The following is an 18867-nucleotide window of genomic DNA, read 5'->3' as shown; positions in this document are numbered from 1 at the left end:
TACCATCTCAAATCATTCTTTGAGGTTTCTGCCTGACTTTTCAAAGCTACTAACTCTGCTTTGTCTTGTAGAATTCAGACACATTTGGATTGTTGGTTTTGTCAGTTTCTGTGGAATGGGAATTTCAAACTACAAGCAGTTAAACTGCACATTTATGAGCACAATATTGTCTTGGTGGAGCTTGTCCTGCTCCTGCTAATAGTAAATTTACTAGATACTGTAGTTCTCTACTATAGACTGAATTTGGTTAGTTCAAATAGTTTGGGAGAAGATCTCACAAAACCTTTATATACTGTAATATGGTTAATGTTGTTTTGTTTTGAGAATTCTGTTCTGTTTATAATAACACCTTATTGCAAATTCTTGGTATACAGGATATAAACTTGTTTCTTTTTCTTATTCTTGTTTGTACACAAATGAATTGCTCTTTCTGAAGGCAACATGACAACATATTTTTTTCTCTTATTTTGCCAGGTAAGTCAATTGAGAACAAATTTTCATTTATAAATACCTGACAACATCTACAGTATATAGCAGAGGTTTGTGACCCTCTTGTCAAAAGTACAGAAGCCTAACCATTCCTTTTCTCATTACAGTGATCAGTGATTTCACAACAGAATGCATAATATGAATGGCCAGTTTCTCATCTCAGCCCCTGTTGTCATAACTATGCCCTCTCCTGCTTTCATAAGTTTATGTTTCTCTTATTTTACTGGTCTTGGTGCTGCCTACTGTGCCTTGAACCATTACTCATTTCTGCCAAACAGCATTTCTGGCTCCCTTGTTCAGTTGTTGATAACAAATAAGTCCCTGAAATCTGGCCTTATTGCTATAGGCTTAAGGTGTGCTGCTGTAGCGTGTTTAAAAAATACCCTTGACTTCCAAGTACTTAGAAACTACCATCCAATTTTAAATTGACCTTTTCTCATATTACAATTACAATTTCGTAGAGCATTTAATTTGTTCTTGAACCTTTTCAGGCAGGATTTAGGTACACAGAGAAAGAAAAGTACCAAAACAGCTCTTGTTAAGGCAGATTTGCTGATGGCTTTTGACTGTCTCAGTTGATATTCTTCTCCTTCTACTTTTGAGTGCAGCTTTTTAAACTGCCAATCAAGGCATCCTACACAGAGACACCAGGCGGTGAGGTGGCTCTGTGGCTGGAAGGTTGCTGGTTTGTATCCTGGAGCTGGAAGAGGAATCCTACTCCATTGGGCCCCTGAGCAAGGCCCTTAACCCCAACTTCTCCAGGGGTGCCGTATAAATTGCTGACACTGTGCTCTGACCCCAAGCTTCTCTCTCCCCATCTGTGTGTCTCATGGAGAGCAAGCTGGGGTATGCGAAAAGACAATTTCCTAATACAAGAAATTGTATATGGCTAATAGAGTGATATTATCTTAGGTTACATGGAAAATTAAGAGTGGCTGATAGCTTCCCTTTACTGGTTTGGCTCCTATTTAGTACCAGGAGTTGATTTAATTCTGAATTTGGTCCACCTACTCTGGGTGTTCCATTGGATTCTTTGCTTTGATTATTACTATTAAGTATGAATTATGTAATTAAGTACGAGTAATGTTGCCTCTTTAGGAGAAAACTCCACAGATGAAACACTGTGTCTCTTTTCTTCATGGAATAAACCTTTACTTGTTCCTTTGCAACCTATGCGTGCTGACACAACTACCTACTGTACTTGAACTAAATTTTGACAAGATTGAGGTTAAGCTCATAAACTCCCAACAAGAACCTTGTTTTACCAGTTTGATGATAAAATATTGATACTGTACATGCCTTCATTTAATAAAGAGTATTGTAATGCCTTTCTTACTGGGGCATGTACTGTGCATTAGCAATTCATGCTTGTCTTCTGTAATTACACTAGATACCTGCAAAACATGGAGAGAACATTAACATAGTCTTGCTAGTGTATAATGTATTGAATTGACTATCTCCAGATTATTTTAAGTATTTTTTGCATACAGTAAGTACAGTATAGTCCAGAAGCTCACTGCCCAAATCTGTTAGAGACTATGCAGATATCAACATTTTAAGACCTTAAAGACATTACTGTATATCCATGATTTTACTTGGTCAATGTGTTGTGCTTTTGTATACAATTGTATGATGATAATGGTTATTATCATTATTATCATAATCATCATTATAACCTTCAAGTGTACTTGTTCCCAAATTCTAGTGTACTGTTACACTAATTAGAAGTTGAAATAAAAGACACATGCAGAACAATATAGGAAATGATCTGTAAGTAAATCACTAAATCTAAACAGAAAATATAGTGACAATGAGACCTACCTGTAAATGGCAAAATATAAAAAATGGCATGTTTATAAACTAACAACTGACATAAAGCTTTCATCATATACTGTAATTATGACAAAATAAGTGTTTATGTCTCTAAAAATTACCTAATGAAATGTGACTTTGCTGCAGTGTCAATGCAGTCACCTTAAGTGTGTTAAACAAGAAATATTAAATGACTACACAAAGCAAAAAATTAAACATTGGACTACTGTATATACTGTACTGTCTAATGAATCTACTGTAAATGCAGTATATGTTTCAAAATTCCAAAATCAATATCATCAATATCCCATATCATCAAAATTCCCATATAATGCCTGGAACTTTTTGTTTTGTGTTATTTCTAAATTACATATGTGCAGATCAAATGGTAATTTATGTGTTCATTATTTTTGCCATGTGAGAGAAAGCAACATGCAAGAACAAAGGTGCTTTTTCATAACACGCACTTTACTATCATGATTGCCAACTAATAAATACAGTAAATAGATCTTGCTAGATATCTGAACTGTGTTCTTGTTTTCAAGTACCCTTCAATAATGTTATATTAACTCATATTCAATGCAAATCCACACAAAGTAATGATTAAAACAAAAGAAAAATGAGCATTTTTAAATTAAAAGTTAAACATATTCGATACTGTACATTTCTTTTTCTCGTTTGTTCTGTCACTATCTTCTACCAGTCTCTCGTTGAAAGATGAATCTACAGTATCTATCAATGCTATGACAGAATAACATTGTTTAATGATGTTGAATCTGGACAGTTTTTCCCATCCTGTCTATTTGCAATAGTTACAGTAATCTGGATCTCTACAGCTTTAAGTCTGAGAATTAATCTTCTTCAACAAACTTTAGCAAAAACCTACTAGGCATGTAAAAATATCACGCAATATGTGATATTTTTATCCATTGCTGCTGTGGCTTGTTGAAAGTGACTTAACAGGTTTGTTTAACAAGATCTAACAAGCCAAGACGGTCATTATTGTCAAGATACTTTTAGCAAAAAAATAACTTTTAAAGTATCACTTCTAAATATGCTCAGAAAATGTGCTTGACAACAATAATTCAAAATGTGCATTTTAGGTACATTTTGAAAAGCTAATCAGGATCCACACCTTGACGAAAGAAGACTCACTTCATGGAGTGCCGTTTTCCTGCTTGTGATTTCTGTGCTGCAGTTCTTTGGAATTCGAGTAGTTTCTACATTAATGTTTTCATTAGTTATGGTCAGTTATTCCATATATTTATTTATATATATATTTATCAAGCATAGAACTGTGTAAGATTCAACATATTTCAACTTTATATTTTTGGGTTCATTTAACAATTTTTGACAATGTATTGTAATGTACAGGACAGTATGAAATTAAGAAGGAGCAGACCTTTGAAAATTACATGCACATTAAAGAATTTCAGAACCCATCAAAGAGGCCATAGTTGACCCAGATCACATTGGGTTCAATTGTCCAATAAATTTTAGGAATTTTTCCAGACCCTTTTTGTAAAAGAGCCCAATATAATTCACAGAGAACAAATAAGCTCTATTTGTTCTCTTTGACATAAAGCATCGTATGAGACTGTATACAGTATGTCTCTTTCTAAAGAGGTTCTGTCTGAATACGCCACTTATTTTAAAGCCTGCATTGCTTTGTGTTGTGGATTTTGATTTCAAATTGCAGTCCTGTCAATGAGGAAACAAGAGCTGTTCTCTCCAGGAAAAGCCACCTGATTTACAGCAGTAGCATTAGTAGCAATCTCCACATGTGCTGAACAAACTTCATATTAAAAGGAACTAATATTTCAGATTTCAATCTTTAAAATACCCTTCTTCAAGACCAACCACTAGAAGAGAAAACAGGGGCGGCAGTCATTTGATTTCAGTAACTGAATCAGGCGATTCTGGCAGAGCATTCCTCAGTCGGGTGGAATAACGAGAAAAGTTTAGTCCCAAGACACCTGTAGCTGAAAGTTAAGAGCAGAGCATTTTCTCAGATTTCACACAGGAAGGCAGTTCAACTTTATTTTCACATATGTAGATTTTTCACTTGAATAAAAGGGTATTAATAAATTAAAATGCGGTAAGATGGTACTAATACAGTGCCTTGCGAAAGTATTCGGCCCCCTTGAACTTTTCAACCTTTTGCCACATTTCAGGCTTCAAACATAAAGATATAAATTTTTTATTTTATGTGAAGAATCACCAACAAGTGGGACACAATTGTGAAGTGGAACGAAATCTATTGGATTTTTGAAACTTTTTTAACTAATAAAAAAATGAAAAGTTGGGCGTGCAAAATTATTCGGCCCCCTTGCGTTAATACTTTGTAGAGCCACCTTTTGCTGCGATTACAGCTGCAAGTCGCTTGGGGTATGTCTCTATCAGTTTTGCACATCGAGAGACTGAAATTCTTGCCCATTCTTCCTTGCAAAACAGCTCGAGCTCAGTGAGGTTGGATGGAGAGCGTTTGTGAACAGCAGTTTTCAGCTCTTTCCACAGATTCTCGATTGGATTCAGGTCTGGACTTTGACTTGGCCATTCAAACACCTGGATACGTTTATTTGTGAACCATTCCTTTGTAGATTTTGCTGTATGTTTGGGATCATTGTCTTGTTGGAAGATAAATCTCCGTCCCAGTTTCAGGTCTTTTGCAGACTCCAACAGGTTTTCATCCAGAATGGTCCTGTATTTGGCTGCATCCATCTTCCCCTCAATTTTAACCATCTTCCCTGTCCCTGCTGAAGAAAAGCAGGCCCAAACCATGATGCTGCCACCACCATGTTTGACAGTGGGGATGGTGTGTTGAGGGTGATGAGCTGTGTTGCTTTTACGCCAAACATATCGTTTTGCATTGTGGCCAAAAAGTTCGATTTTGGTTTCATCTGACCAGAGCACCTTCTTCCACATGTTTGGGGTGTCTCCCAGGTGGCTTGTGGCAAACTTTAGACGAGACTTTTTATGGATATCTTTGAGAAATGGCTTTCTTCTTGCCACTCTTCCATAAAGGCCAGATTTGTGCAGTGTAAGACTGATTGTTGTCCTATGGACAGACTCTCCCACCTCAGCTGTAGTTCTCTGCAGTTCATCCAGAGTGATCATGGGCCTCTTGGCTGCATCTCTGATCAGTCTTCTCCTTGTCTGAGCTGAAAGTTTAGAGGGACGGCCAGGTCTTGGTAGATTTGCAGTGGTCTGATACTCCTTCCATTTCAAGATGATCGCTTGCACAGTGCTCCTTGGGATGTTTGAAGCTTGGGAAATCTTTTTGTATCCAAATCCGGCTTTAAACTTCTCCACAACAGTATTACGGACCTGCCTGGTGTGTTCCTTGGTCTTCATGATGCTCTCTGCGCTTTCAACAGAACCTTGAGACTATCACAGAGCAGGTGCATTTATACAGAGACTTGATTACACACAGGTGTATTCTATTTATCACCATCAGTCATTTAGGACAACATTGGATCATTCAGAGATCCTCGCTGAACTTCTGGAGTGAGTTTGCTGCACTGAAAGTAAAGGGGCCGAATAATTTTGCACGCCCGACTTTTCATTTTTTTATTAGTTAAAAAAGTTTCAAAAATCCAATAGATTTCGTTCCACTTCACAATTGTGTCCCACTTGTTGGTGATTCTTCACATAAAATAAAAAATTTATATCTTTATGTTTGAAGCCTGAAATGTGGCAAAAGGTTGAAAAGTTCAAGGGGGCCGAATACTTTCGCAAGGCACTGTATAAAATATAAAATAGATATAAAATTATTGGTAAGTTATATTATATATTGCTCTAAAAGCAAGGACAAACAGCATAAAATAAATGTGAAACTATACTGTATTTACTGTATAAATAAGGACTTGAGAGGATACTATTAATCCTTACATTTATTAAACCTTTAGAAAAACAAGTACAGACTTGAGGTAAGGATACAGTTTACAGAATACAGAATTACAGAATAAATTAAAATATTTACTTCCTTTAGAAATTATAACAAACAAAAAAGGTGGGTAGCTGCGTCCGTATGCGTAGGCTGCAAAGGAATAATTAATAGGTTTATTCCATGCTAAAAAGAGAAGAAAAAAACACAATGTTACGGCCATGGAGCCTTCTTCACATTTCTTAGATGTTTAGCCTTTTCATTGTTTTTTAGATTTATACCAGCATCCATGAAATAATAGTAAAAAATAACTGTTAATACTATCAGTTTCACACCATATACGGTATAAAACAAACTTGTGAACATACAATAGTATACCAATAACGGCACCTTTATCATACGTCCTATACATTTAATATTTGTTTGATAGTGTTTTTTAGCAGGTAAAATAGAAAAATAAAACAGACACTTAAAAACGTAATGAAATTTAAAACAAACAAATTAAAATGAGTAATTAGAAATAAAGCTAAATTGCTATCTTCAACAGCCTCTGAGATTCTAATGAGTTGAAAAATGAATCTAATTAAATGCAGTATTTCTTATTAAAGGTTACAGAGGTTTAGCGGCCATATGTACAGTACATTGAGGAAGTAGTGTGGAACTGCACAGCAGGGCTCCAGAGCTACGTCTGGCCTCCTTTTATGGCCAGTCTGAAACTGAGACAAGGGCTGCTGGGGCCAGCCTGGACATGGTAGGTTGATTTCAGGTGGAAGAAAAGCAAAATAACAACTCTAACAACCTATAACTCAATTTCTGTGTTATACAGTTGAAGAAAGATGTGAAGACGGGGGTTTGAATTTAATCCTTTCTGTAGGGGGTTTAGACTTCCAAGTCACAAGCTGGGGTTTATGGCAGGAAAGGGGGTTAACTGATAAGGATTGCAGATGCCAGCTAGGAACCCCCCTGGGTGTAATGTTAAACTGACCATTTGCCCAGAACATCGTAAACTGGCCAAATACCATGAACCCCCCTCTTTACCATCATACCGAGTGACGTCAGAAACGGAGAAGAAAACACTATATAACCCAAAAGTTTGTAACAGTACGTGGAACAATACTTCGGTTTTGTTGTTTCTTGCGGGAAACAAGACTTCGGCTTTATTGTTCCTTGCATGCAATAAATTCATCTGTTTCACTTCATCTCGGGATCAAGAACCTTATTTCTTCTGTTACAACAAATTTGGCGTAGTCGACAGGATGCTCCAGAAGGCGCAGAACTTCCCATCGGCAGGAGAGACGGTCAGCGCGCACATAACAAAGAGGTAAGGACTCCTCTTTTTTTAAAAAAAAAAGTCCCGACTCTCTCTGACCGATTGGGAAATCTCTGCTCCCTGCGAGAATCGCCCGAGATGACGGAGTAAACGTGAGTTTCTGAATTCCTCTGGCCCGGGGAAGGCACCGGTGTATGTAATGGGTTGTTTGCTGTAAGCCCAGAATTTGGTCTGGCAGGGGTTCCGCGGTATTGTGTACAGGCGTTCGAAGCTGGTGTATGCCTTAATTGCGCGTGGAGTTTTGAACGGGTTTTGTACCCTTACCGTGAAGTCAGGACTGGTGTGGGTCTTAATTGCACCCGGAGTTCTGAAGGTCAGAACTGGTTTGGGTCTTAATTGCACCCGGAGTTCTGAGGCTCTGAATCGGTGTGGGCCTTAATTGCGCCCGGGGTTCTAGAGCAAGTGGTGCATTGAATGCACGTAGTTCAGGACTGGTGTGGGTCTTAGTTGCACCCGGAGTTCTGAAGGTCAGAACTGGTGTGGGTCTTAATTGCACCCGGAGTTCTGTGGCTCGGGATCGGTGTGGGCCTTAATTGCGCCCGGGGTTCTGGAGCTGAGTGGTGCATTAAATGCACGTATAATCCAGGATTGGTGTGGGCTTTAATTACGCCCGGGGTCCTGAGATTAGCTACGCCTTGATCGTGCACAGATTGGCGTGGCGTGGTTTTTTTTTTGTTTGTTTTAAAGGAAACAGGAGTAGAAGAGATATATGTATGTATGTTTTTGGTGTTTTCCTTGTTTGTGAAATACATATACACACGCACGACACTAACATAAACACACCTCATAATAAAAGAGCAAAGCATTAAGTAGCAGGATTTAAAGGACGTTGAGACCCGAGAATCGCCCTGATTGAGCTCAGTGCGTAAGTCCACCCCGGGGCAAAAGCAGCGATGGTGGCGTTCTGGGGATGGTGAATTACTGATCAAGAAAGGGGGTTTTCGAGGTCTCGTTTCTTACCTGTGAACAGTGCGGTGTAAATCCTCTCTAAAGTCTCTGAGAGGTATTTAGATCCGGAGGTAACAGACGCCCTTGGCTGAATGAGTGCAGTAATGCACAGGTTTTTCCAAGTGAAAACATCCCCCTACTGAATGAGCTGTTACCTCACACACGACAAAAGTAAATCTTAAAGAGACCGAACATGTGCGCTAACTGATGGTTTGAGAAAGTGGTGGAAGGGTCCGTTTAAATATCGGAAAAGTGTAAGTTGACGGAAAAGAAGGAGAAAAATATGGAAAAAGCTGAGTTTTTCAGAGGGAATTTGGGGCGAAGACGCCTGTAAAGAAAGCATATATGAGTATTGATTGGCAAAAGCACAAGCATGTAGCTCCCACCCTGGTGCACGGCCGGCACCAGTAGTGGCAGATACATGACGAAAAAGAAAGAAATTGGGATGTGACTTAAAAGTGTGTTTACGGGGAAAATAAAAACCCGGAAAAAAAATATACTTTACTCACTACAAAAGAGTATAGGAAAAAAAAGCTAGAAGAGGCAGTACAGGAGAATGAGAAACTAAAGAAGGAATTAACTCCTGGTCACGCTGCACTGGTTAATGTGCTGCAGCCGGCGACTAAGTTATGTCCTGCTCTCCCACAGGGGAACAAACAGGCAGGAAACGAAAATAATTGGGATCAATTCCCTCAGTGGCCATATGGAGAAGGGGGGTCTGATTGGGATAACACTTGGTATGAGTGTGATAAAGACGGATCAGGGTCTCCCCTGTTAGAGGGAGGGCGCCCGCAGATCTGTACTCTCACTCGAAGTGGGAAAGGACTTGATGTAGCAGGGGCTGGCGCCGTTGATGACAGTGCCACTCTAACACTGTCTCGCACCCCGTCGAGGGGGTCTGCAATCGCACCTACCTTCCCTGATTTCCCCCATACGATCAAATCCAAAACCGTAAGATATTGACCGGTGGGCTAAAGTACCGCACCCGAAATTAGAAATGCAGCGAACCTGGAGTGCGCTTCAGGAATTAAAAGGATTCATGTAAAAGTAAAACAAGAATACAGCACATTGTATTACGAAGAGAAAAATATATTCTCGATGTGTATGTGTGTTTTATGAATTTGTGTGCCGGCATGTATGTGTGTAACTGTGAGTTTTGGTCTACTAAATGACGGTGTGAGTGTGTTTAGCCAGCGGGACTGGCTAGAGACGTAACTAAAGAGACTTGACGAAAATCGACTTAAGGAGATTGGAAAATATAAGAGCGTCTGAAACGTATAAGTACAGTACAGGTGGACGTAAAAGTAGTTAAACAGTTTTTGTATTTTTTATACAATTAGTTGCAATAATGGAAACAATTTGGTTTTATTCGAATGTCTCGAAACCAGACATGCTGAAACGACTGTAGGTTTAGAATCGAGACTGGGGAGAATAACGTCTTGTGAGAAAATCTGTTTACCTAACGATTAGATCCTGTAAATCCCTTGTAGCCTCCCTAAGTCTGCCCCAGTCCAGTGGATAAAAATGTACTGTTAATGGAGTGGTGGTTTCTCTGTTAGGGGATACTGGAGCACTACTGTCATGCTTGTTTCACTCCTCTGTTCAACAGTGTACTATAGAGCAATGTATAGGGGAAGATGGCAGGAGGCCACAGGAGTATTGGGACAGCAAGTTTTACTTGCCGAGTACCAGATTTTAATGGGTGGTTTTATTCCAGATCTATTGGGTTGGAATATTATGCATTACAAAGAATGACTATGCAGAACAGGGTATCACGTGGCTTCAACTGGCTGTGATCACTCAGTATGTTGATGGTATTCTGAGTGCTTCCCCTGACGAGGAAACCCACAAGTCTGAGTTGCTTCAGCTTTTGAGTGTCTAATAGAAGCAGTTATGATAAGGCCCTTTTGTGTCTAGCATTGTGAAATTTTAACAGGGCCTGGGTGCAATGTTTTTTACAGGGTGAGCACAACTCTTAACAGATCTGCTTAAGGGGGGAGTGCAGTACAAGGACAAGATTGCCTTGGTTCCTGCAGCAAAAGCCGCCTTTAATAATTTGAAACAAGTTCTCTTACAGGTGCTGAGACTGGGGTTTCCTCAGATGGATCAACCATTCCTTTGTATTATTGCAAGTAGCTGACAGAGGCCACCCAAGGAGCCCGCGAGCAGGTCCTGGAGGCGTGGGGACCACCACCTGAAGGAGGGCACAAGCTCATCCCAGGAGAGTGGGTGTGGATCAGGAAATTTCCTTCACAGGTTCTCCAGCCCAGGTGGGACGGACCCTACCAGATCCGGTTGACAACCGAGTCTGCGGTTCGAGTGGAAGGAAAAGATCGCTGGATCCACGCGCCACACTGCCGACGAGCCTCATCCCCATTTACAGACCCAGAATGAAATCATTTCTGTCAATAATGATAATTGTTGCTGTAGAACTATGTTCCGCAGGGATTAATGATCATCTCTCCCACAAAGGAGAACATGGAATTAATTCCTTTTTTAGGCCTCTCCTATCTGACAGCTAAGAAAACCAACCAAAGTGCCTGCTGGGTGTGTGCCGCATTACCCAAATATGTACAGGGAGGACTTCCTATGGGGGCCATTCCTTGGCGTCTCAAGGAAGTCATAGGCATGATCATTTGGAGGGATAATTTAGGAGATTTTAATATGACAAACTATGGGGGTTGCCATAACACGACTTTAACCTGCACAACATTACAATATCTACAGGAGCGAGGCTTAGAGCCCACGAGTTTCACAGGCTCTTACGCTCCTAAATATAACAGAAGCCATACACCACCATACCTGACTCTAAATAAGGAACGTGAGGGAAACATATGTTTTCAGCACACTAATGGTCTGCACTTGGTTGGATGGAGTCGTTGCAACCTTACCATCGCTGCAAATATATCCACCTCTACCTTCCAAATTCCAGGATGGGATCGGCACACCCCACAATTCGGTATAAGTTTCTTATTTTCAGAGGCATGGGGAGCGCCAAATGGAACATATTTCATTTGTGGAAAACGAGCCTACCCATGGTTGCCAGCCCAGTGGTCTGGCTCATGTTATTTAGGATATGTGGTTCCTCATATCCGTGTTCAAACCCACACCCCCTTCGGACCTAACCACAGACCACAAAGAAAATTGGCTGATTGGGAATATTATTTAGGTATAATATTTCCACAAGCCGGCATGAACTTTCTGAGTCGAGAGTTAATTCAAATGGCTTCGACTTTAGAAGAATTAGCAAATTCTACCTCATCTAGTCTGAAGGCTGTTAATGATGAGATGGTAGCCCTCAGAACAGTGGCCATGCAGAACCTACTAGCTTTAGATTATGTACTGGCGGCCCAAGGAGGAACTTGTGCAGTAATTGGCACTGAATGCTGCATATATATTCCTGATAATTCTGAGCACATCTCAGATCTGGCCCAACACATTTACAATGAGGGACAGAAATATCAGGACTATTATACTGAAAATTGGGGAATTGGGTCTTGGGTAAAGTCTGTGTTTGGGGCCTGGGGTGGAACCTTTTTATAGTGTTTATCTGTAGGAGTAGTATTGTTTATATGTATAATTGTAATCATCACATTCACAAAAACATGTATCACATCTTGCTATAACCATGGAACGTACAATGTCATGGCAATACATACCTGTTCGCCAAGAAAGGAAAGATCTGCCCTGTCATTGTATGTATAAAAATAGGCTACACTGACGTATGCCATATTTTATAAGGGGGGAATGAAGAAAGATGTGAAGACGGGGGTTTGAATTTAATCCTTTCTGTAGGGGGTTTAGACTTCCAAGTCACAAGCTGGGGTTTATGGCAGGAAAGGGGGTTAACTGATAAGGATTGCAGATGCCAGCTAGGAACCCCCCTGGGTGTAATGTTAAACTGACCATTTGCCCAGAACATCGTAAACTGGCCAAATACCATGAACCCCCCTCTTTACCATCATACCGAGTGACGTCAGAAACGGAGAAGAAAACACTATATAACCCAAAAGTTTGTAACAGTACGTGGAACAATACTTCGGTTTTGTTGTTTCTTGCGGGAAACAAGACTTCGGCTTTATTGTTCCTTGCATGCAATAAACTGCTCACTTCATCTCGGGATGAAGAACCTTATTTCTTCTGTTACAACACAGTACTCAAAGTAAATTAAAAGGAAAATGCCTTTTGATGAATGGGTTTCCTTTATTGACTTAAAACCCTTTAAAAAAACTCTAAATACTGTACATGCTAAATTTTTTCTCTAATTCATGAGTTTGAAAATAAAGAGGTTGTATTCCTCTTGTGCAGTGCTGTTACAAGCTTTCTGTCAGAGTCATGAGAGAAACCCTGTTCAAACAGAAAACATCTTTTGGCAAGATCTCATCAGGAATGACTTCAGTTTTTAATACAAAGATGTTGTTTTAGGTTTTGTTTTGTCTTTCTGATCCACCTTTTAGCTATCTGAAACACTGGAGTGCCAAGAAAATGCAGTACAGAATTTCTAAGGTTATAGTTAAAAGTATGTTCTTAAATGCACTAAGATATTATAAATGTTTAGTGTACAAATAACTAAGTCTCCAAACTAATTTAACATTTCCATACAGCATCACCCCTGTGATATTCTGCTGGCTATTCCAGTAAATGAGTTCTGCTCTGTCTTGTTTCTGTGCTAGTGTCATAAACTTTGTGATGGATTTACAAGATTACCAGGATATTTAGAATTAGAATGAAGTTTCCTGCTTACTTTCACTATTGATGGAACCTCCTGTTTTCTTTTCTTAGTACTTCTATTCAATATAATTTTTTTCATTGCATTTAATGCTTAAGGAATTGCATTCACTACAGACAAGCATATCTACTGTATACATGCAAACAAAACATGACATTTATAAAAAATGCAGTTTAATCTCTGTTTTGAGAACCCAACAAAAAAAGCTGGATTAATCTGTTGGATTTTTTAAGAAAGAAAGAATAAAATCTGGCATAATTTGGGATTTCCAGGAAGGCTATTTGTTTTCTGAAATCTCTGTGGAACACCCTTGGTTTACAGTATTTCAATAGAAGAAAGGATGTGTCCTTTGGAAATAAATGTCCTAATGCTTTTCAGCATAGACAAGTCTTGGTTTATGAAATGAAATGTATATGAAACTGTGCCCTCACATGTCTATTCCTTTTGTCTGTTTTCCACTCCTGTTTCTGCTGTTCATAATAGCCAGTAATAAACTGTTAGTTTAAGCTGTCTGCTAGTTTGAAATCCGTTTTCAACTCATTTTGTAATTGATTTGATAATAACATAAAGGACTTCAAATTTGCAGGTACTGTATGATTAAAATATTAACTTCAATGAAAACATATGTGCAAGTCATCAGTCTTGGTTTTAATTGAAAAAAAATATGATATACCTTGTAAAGAGGTAAATATTATATACCCTGTAAAGAGGTAAATATTACAGTATATACCCTGTCTCTGTATTCTATGAACTGATCTTTTTCATCTTTGCTGTGATAAGACTGAGATCTTGTTTTTGGTCATGTCAATCATAATGTGCAAAATCTTATAAAGACTGTTTTTGATATTAGACATTTTAGCAGACTACATCCTATGCTATGTGTGTCTAATGAGACAAAACAGACTCTGACAGCTAGGATTTTCACGTCATGTACAGTACAAGTGATCAGATCACTCCTGTCTAGGAATCCTTGCACTGGCTTCTTATTAGGTTTCAAGATGGTTTCAAAATCCTTCTGCTTATGTTCAAGGGTCTACATGGTGTGGTTCCTTAATCTCTCACCCAGGGCACCTCTACTGCCATTTCGATCTTTCTAAAAGTACTGTATTGATTAAAGCATGTAGCTGAAGATCCTGTGGCACTCAAGGACCAATGTTCCCTTAATTGAACCGATTACTTCTTTAAAAATTGACCAATAACTTACAAGTGCTCCTAATCTTATACAAACAAGTGATAGTGGATGGCCTATAAGGCAAACTAACTTGAGACTCTCAAAGGCTAGTGTTGAAGACCACTGACCTAGCTAATACTGTATCCTATTGGCTTTTGGAGTGGAGTTCTGGAACAACATCCACTTAAACAAATCTGGTACTCAGCTACTTCTAGTCTAGTCTGAAAAAGGTATTTTTGCAATTGTTTTATCTTCTGCATCTGCTTTGTTTTCAGCAATGTTCCTTTTTTATTTTTTTTGAGAATGGTGATTTTTAAATATTGCAAAGTACTTTGGGATACTAGTTTTTAAAAGCAATGTATAAAATAAATGTATGATTATCCTTTCCATAAGTTATGTTTAAAGTTTAAAAATGCACATTAAATTACAGTATGTGCTATTGAAACACTAGGAATTCCAAGATTAAGTCTTATGTCTGACACTTTGATGTACTATTACTATTTGATGTACGTAATAATAAATGCTAGATGTTTTTCTGTTTGACAGTGAATACTTCTGCCCACCTGATACTATCCATAAACACAGTAAGCTTTATCATTTATGATTGGTGGGTAGTTTGAAGGACTATCAATGTACTGTACATGGTTACAAAAGTCTAGGAAGCTTTTCTTGAAAAATGATTAACCAAAAAGCAGATGATTTCTGTAGTGCTGTACAAATGGTAAGTGTAAGTGTTGAGAAAATAATTGCAAAAGTTTAAACTTGTGATTTTATGACACTTTGTTTTTTTATCAAGAAACAAGAAAAATATTTTTAAGTTATAAAACCACATGAACATCTTATGTTGGGCTAGGGGAGAAACCAGGAAAGCATGCATTCTTACATCTTTGTCTCTTTCATTTTTAAAGATTGAGTCTACTGCTTTTTCTTCCATTGCACAAGAGAGGCATCTCTGCTAGTCAAGCAGTTCAGCATCTGTAAGATACAGTATTCTGAGATGCATCAACAGTGAACAGTGAATCAAAAGTGAAGCACAAACCAGAGGATGTAAATGGTAATCACAGGAAAGCGCATTTGAAACTGAAAACAGGAGGCACAGTTTTACACAGATGGTTTGGGATTTCTGATGCCAGCTGCCTAGTTATGTTGCAGAAGTTGAAAACCTTTGTTTCTTTCAAGAAAGTACTTTTCAAGAAAGAAAGTACTAGATGCCCAGATCACCCGGCTGCTAGCTACCAAATGAGAACAAAATGGGCCAAGTACTGTACATAGCTCCTCTTGTTGTAATGTTTTTTTTCATTCCATTGCTTTTATGTGAAAATACTTACTTTTAAAAGCAAAAAAATCTAGCTGCCTGCATTCAAAAATTAATATTAACTTGAACATTACGTATATGAATATAAACTGTGAAGCATAAAAATGCAACAGATATTATTGGAACCTATACCATTAATTGTATTTTAATACCTCTTAGTATATGGAATCAAACAAATTTGAATTTATATCATACAAAGTCAGATTGCCTTCTCTGCCTCTGTATACTTATGCAGTGGAAGCCTCTGGGGAAATACTGTGAATCATTTTAGAAGTAAAGAATTTAACTTCTTTTGGCTTGATACAGAGGGCTGTGCTTTTGTTAGATTCAGCTAAAAATGTAAGGCATTATTGTAGGCCATTTTCACATAAATATCCCCCAAGTCTTTTGGAACACCTTGTGTTTTACTGCATATCTTGTCTGCTGTGTGTTGTTTATGTGTATCCACCATGACCTTTATTATTTGTGTAGTGGTACTGTATTCCTTCTAGTCAGTCTGCAAAGACAATTCATCCTTGTTCTCTGCATTGTTTAGGGCATTTCAAAATGGAAAGAAATTCTCCCTACTGCACGTTTGCCATATTATTTTCACACTGTGAATGGTTTTAATATGAGTCCTATACTTTTGTTTTGCCTTCACTGTGATTATCTACAGTACACTTGACCCTGAAAAACAAATGCATTATTCTAATTAACTTTTCTTAGGAAATCTCTTATGGTGCAGTGTACTGTAGATATTACAATACTGTCATGAAAATCATGGAAAATGCAGGTTTACACATTTTTTTAATGTACTGTATAAACACATGTAGAAGTGGGAGAAGATCTAAAATTGGCTGGTTTAGGCCATTAAGAGCTTAGCTGGAATGAAGACACAACAGCTCTCCAGGATCAGGATTGAGCACCCCTTCAGTCTGTGATGCTGATGCCCTTGTATGGAGAAGAAGCACTAGGGGAGAATAATAATTGATATCAACAGTGTGTTCCTACACTGTTCCATCTGATGCACTGAAAATAAAATGAGAAACTGTATGTTATTAGCTTTGTTTGTTTGCTCTATTTACAGTATACACTATTTGCCACAAAAGAATACGTCCAAATTTCTTTGCATGTGTTAGCAACATTTCCAATGGACATGTTCAGATAGATGTAATGAGATAATTTACATTTAAGTAGTAGTAGTAGTAATAATAATAATAATAATAATAATAATAATAATAATAATAATAATATGGGATGTATGTTGTCTATGGAGTTGTAAATAACCAGTGACTGTGCACAACTTCAGTTGATCGCATCCTCTGGCCGTCGTTCTGATTCTCAAAAAACTTTGCTTTGTCTCTCGAAACTAATTTACAACATTCAACTTCTTAAAACAGATAAAAGATATAAAGCAATTGTAGTACTTTTTCACTTCTTGAATAAGGAAAGTGCTGAGACCAAACTTATTTATTTTTACAATTAGTCCAAATTCTCCGAATACTATATCATTGTATGCGTGTACATAACTTTGGTCATACGTACTATATTTATATTTTCTCGCTTAAACCTTAAACAATTGAAAAAAGCAATTTGATATAAACGTTTTAAATGGAGGAAAAGAATAATTTATATTGAAAATACTACTGTTTATGTTACGGAATCTGGCCACTATAACACTGCTAGTATATAAGCTTTTTGTGCAGCTTTACCAAGCAAATTTAAAAATGGCTTACCAGTCTGTCATAATTTAAGTGGGAAGTTATTATCTCAAGTCCCCTCCCCCACTATGTATAGGCAAGATTGCTCTGAGCTCCTTTTTTACTTTTTCTTCGAATTGAGAAGTTTGAGGAGCTCTTCCCATTAAATGTCCAAAAGTGGATTTAAAATCTAAAGCGTCTGGTAAGTGATACCAGCATAAAAAAAAACACGTTTTCCTGCCTTCACTAAACCTCTGCTTAGCTTTTTTTTAAATTCCTTTTCCTTTAGTTATTCAAACAGTTGTGTAACGCATTAACATTTTTGCTGTTTGTAACAGGACAGTGACAAGCCCTGGCTTTCAATCCCTCATGCTGTTTCGCAATAATCGATTTTCAACTTTACACCGTATTTAACATTATTATAAATGTTTATTTAAAGACTAAACGTAGGCTATACTAATCTACTGTATACTAATCGCAAATTAAAATTAAATATGTTTATTTTACTTTTTAAATGTGTGGATTAGAAAACATCTTTGTTTTAAGAATGCGCAAGAATAATGGATACAATATAAAGCATTTTGAAGGGAAAATAAGTGACTTGGTATTTGGAAACTCGCATGCTTAGATTATTTACAGTACATTTACTCTTCTGCGTTATTTACTACTAGAACATGGTTTACAGTTTCTCTGAAAGTCTTTGAAAACATACTGTAACTATGGTCTCCGGATTTTACATATATAAATGATGACCACCGGAATAGAAATATGAAGAGCTCTGGAACCTCTTAAGGTGCTAAGGAACGGTTTATACAGTACATTAACCTAGTCTAGTTTTTCACAGATAGGATAATTGTTGTTTTTCTAAAAAATGTTGTTTTTAATGTTTTGACATGCTAGGGGGATTAAGTGATTTCTCTGTTATACCAGTGAAGTTTATGTCTCCTGATATTGAGCAACATTAGGAAATTGTATTGTGCGATTCATGTATTTTAAATATATTTACTTCAGCTACAAAACATCTCTACATCTCTTCTGTTCTACAGTATAACATTTTGTATGCACATACTGTACCAGTCTCTGCTCATAGTTTTCCTCTTGTCAAAAGATAGTAGATTTAAAATGCTTAAACCTACCATATACAGTATACAGTATATATATATACAGTAATCAGTCCTCACATAGTTCTGTTTAGTTAACGTACATCCATATTTCAGATTTAGCCTTAAACAGATTGGTGCAGGCATGGACAGAACTGACCAGCTAAAGTAGCCTATGTACTGCATGTGTAGGGATAATGCTTTGAATTGCCTTTTTAAACTTTATACAAGGCAAGGATACTTTATTGTAAAGACCTGGTCCATTATACAGACCAGGTCAGTTGCCCTGGACTGTGGAATTGCAGCCTGTTGTGTCCTGGAATTTGTATAATGGAATCCCAGGAAATGAGTAATTCGAATTTTTTTGTCCTGGATACCTTTCAATTTTTTGGAAGGTATGAGTGAGCT

General features: G+C 37.8%; 1 protein-coding gene across 1 annotated transcript in view; it reads left to right on the top strand.

The window, feature by feature from the left end:
- Positions 1-17467: 17467 nt before the first annotated feature.
- The window catches only part of LOC102683321 (sodium- and chloride-dependent GABA transporter 2-like), a 36812-nt gene continuing 35412 nt past the window's right edge, over positions 17468-18867 (top strand). Inside the window, exon 1 of the mRNA XM_015353242.2 lies at positions 17468-17561. The gene's annotated coding sequence lies outside the window, so the exon portion shown is untranslated. The remainder of the gene's footprint in view (positions 17562-18867) is intronic.

Source organism: Lepisosteus oculatus, chromosome 7, assembly GCF_040954835.1.
Source record: "Lepisosteus oculatus isolate fLepOcu1 chromosome 7, fLepOcu1.hap2, whole genome shotgun sequence".
NCBI lineage: Eukaryota > Metazoa > Chordata > Actinopteri > Semionotiformes > Lepisosteidae > Lepisosteus > Lepisosteus oculatus.
The sequence above is the reverse complement of the archived record's forward strand: the minus strand, read 5'-3'. Positions and strand labels throughout refer to the sequence as shown.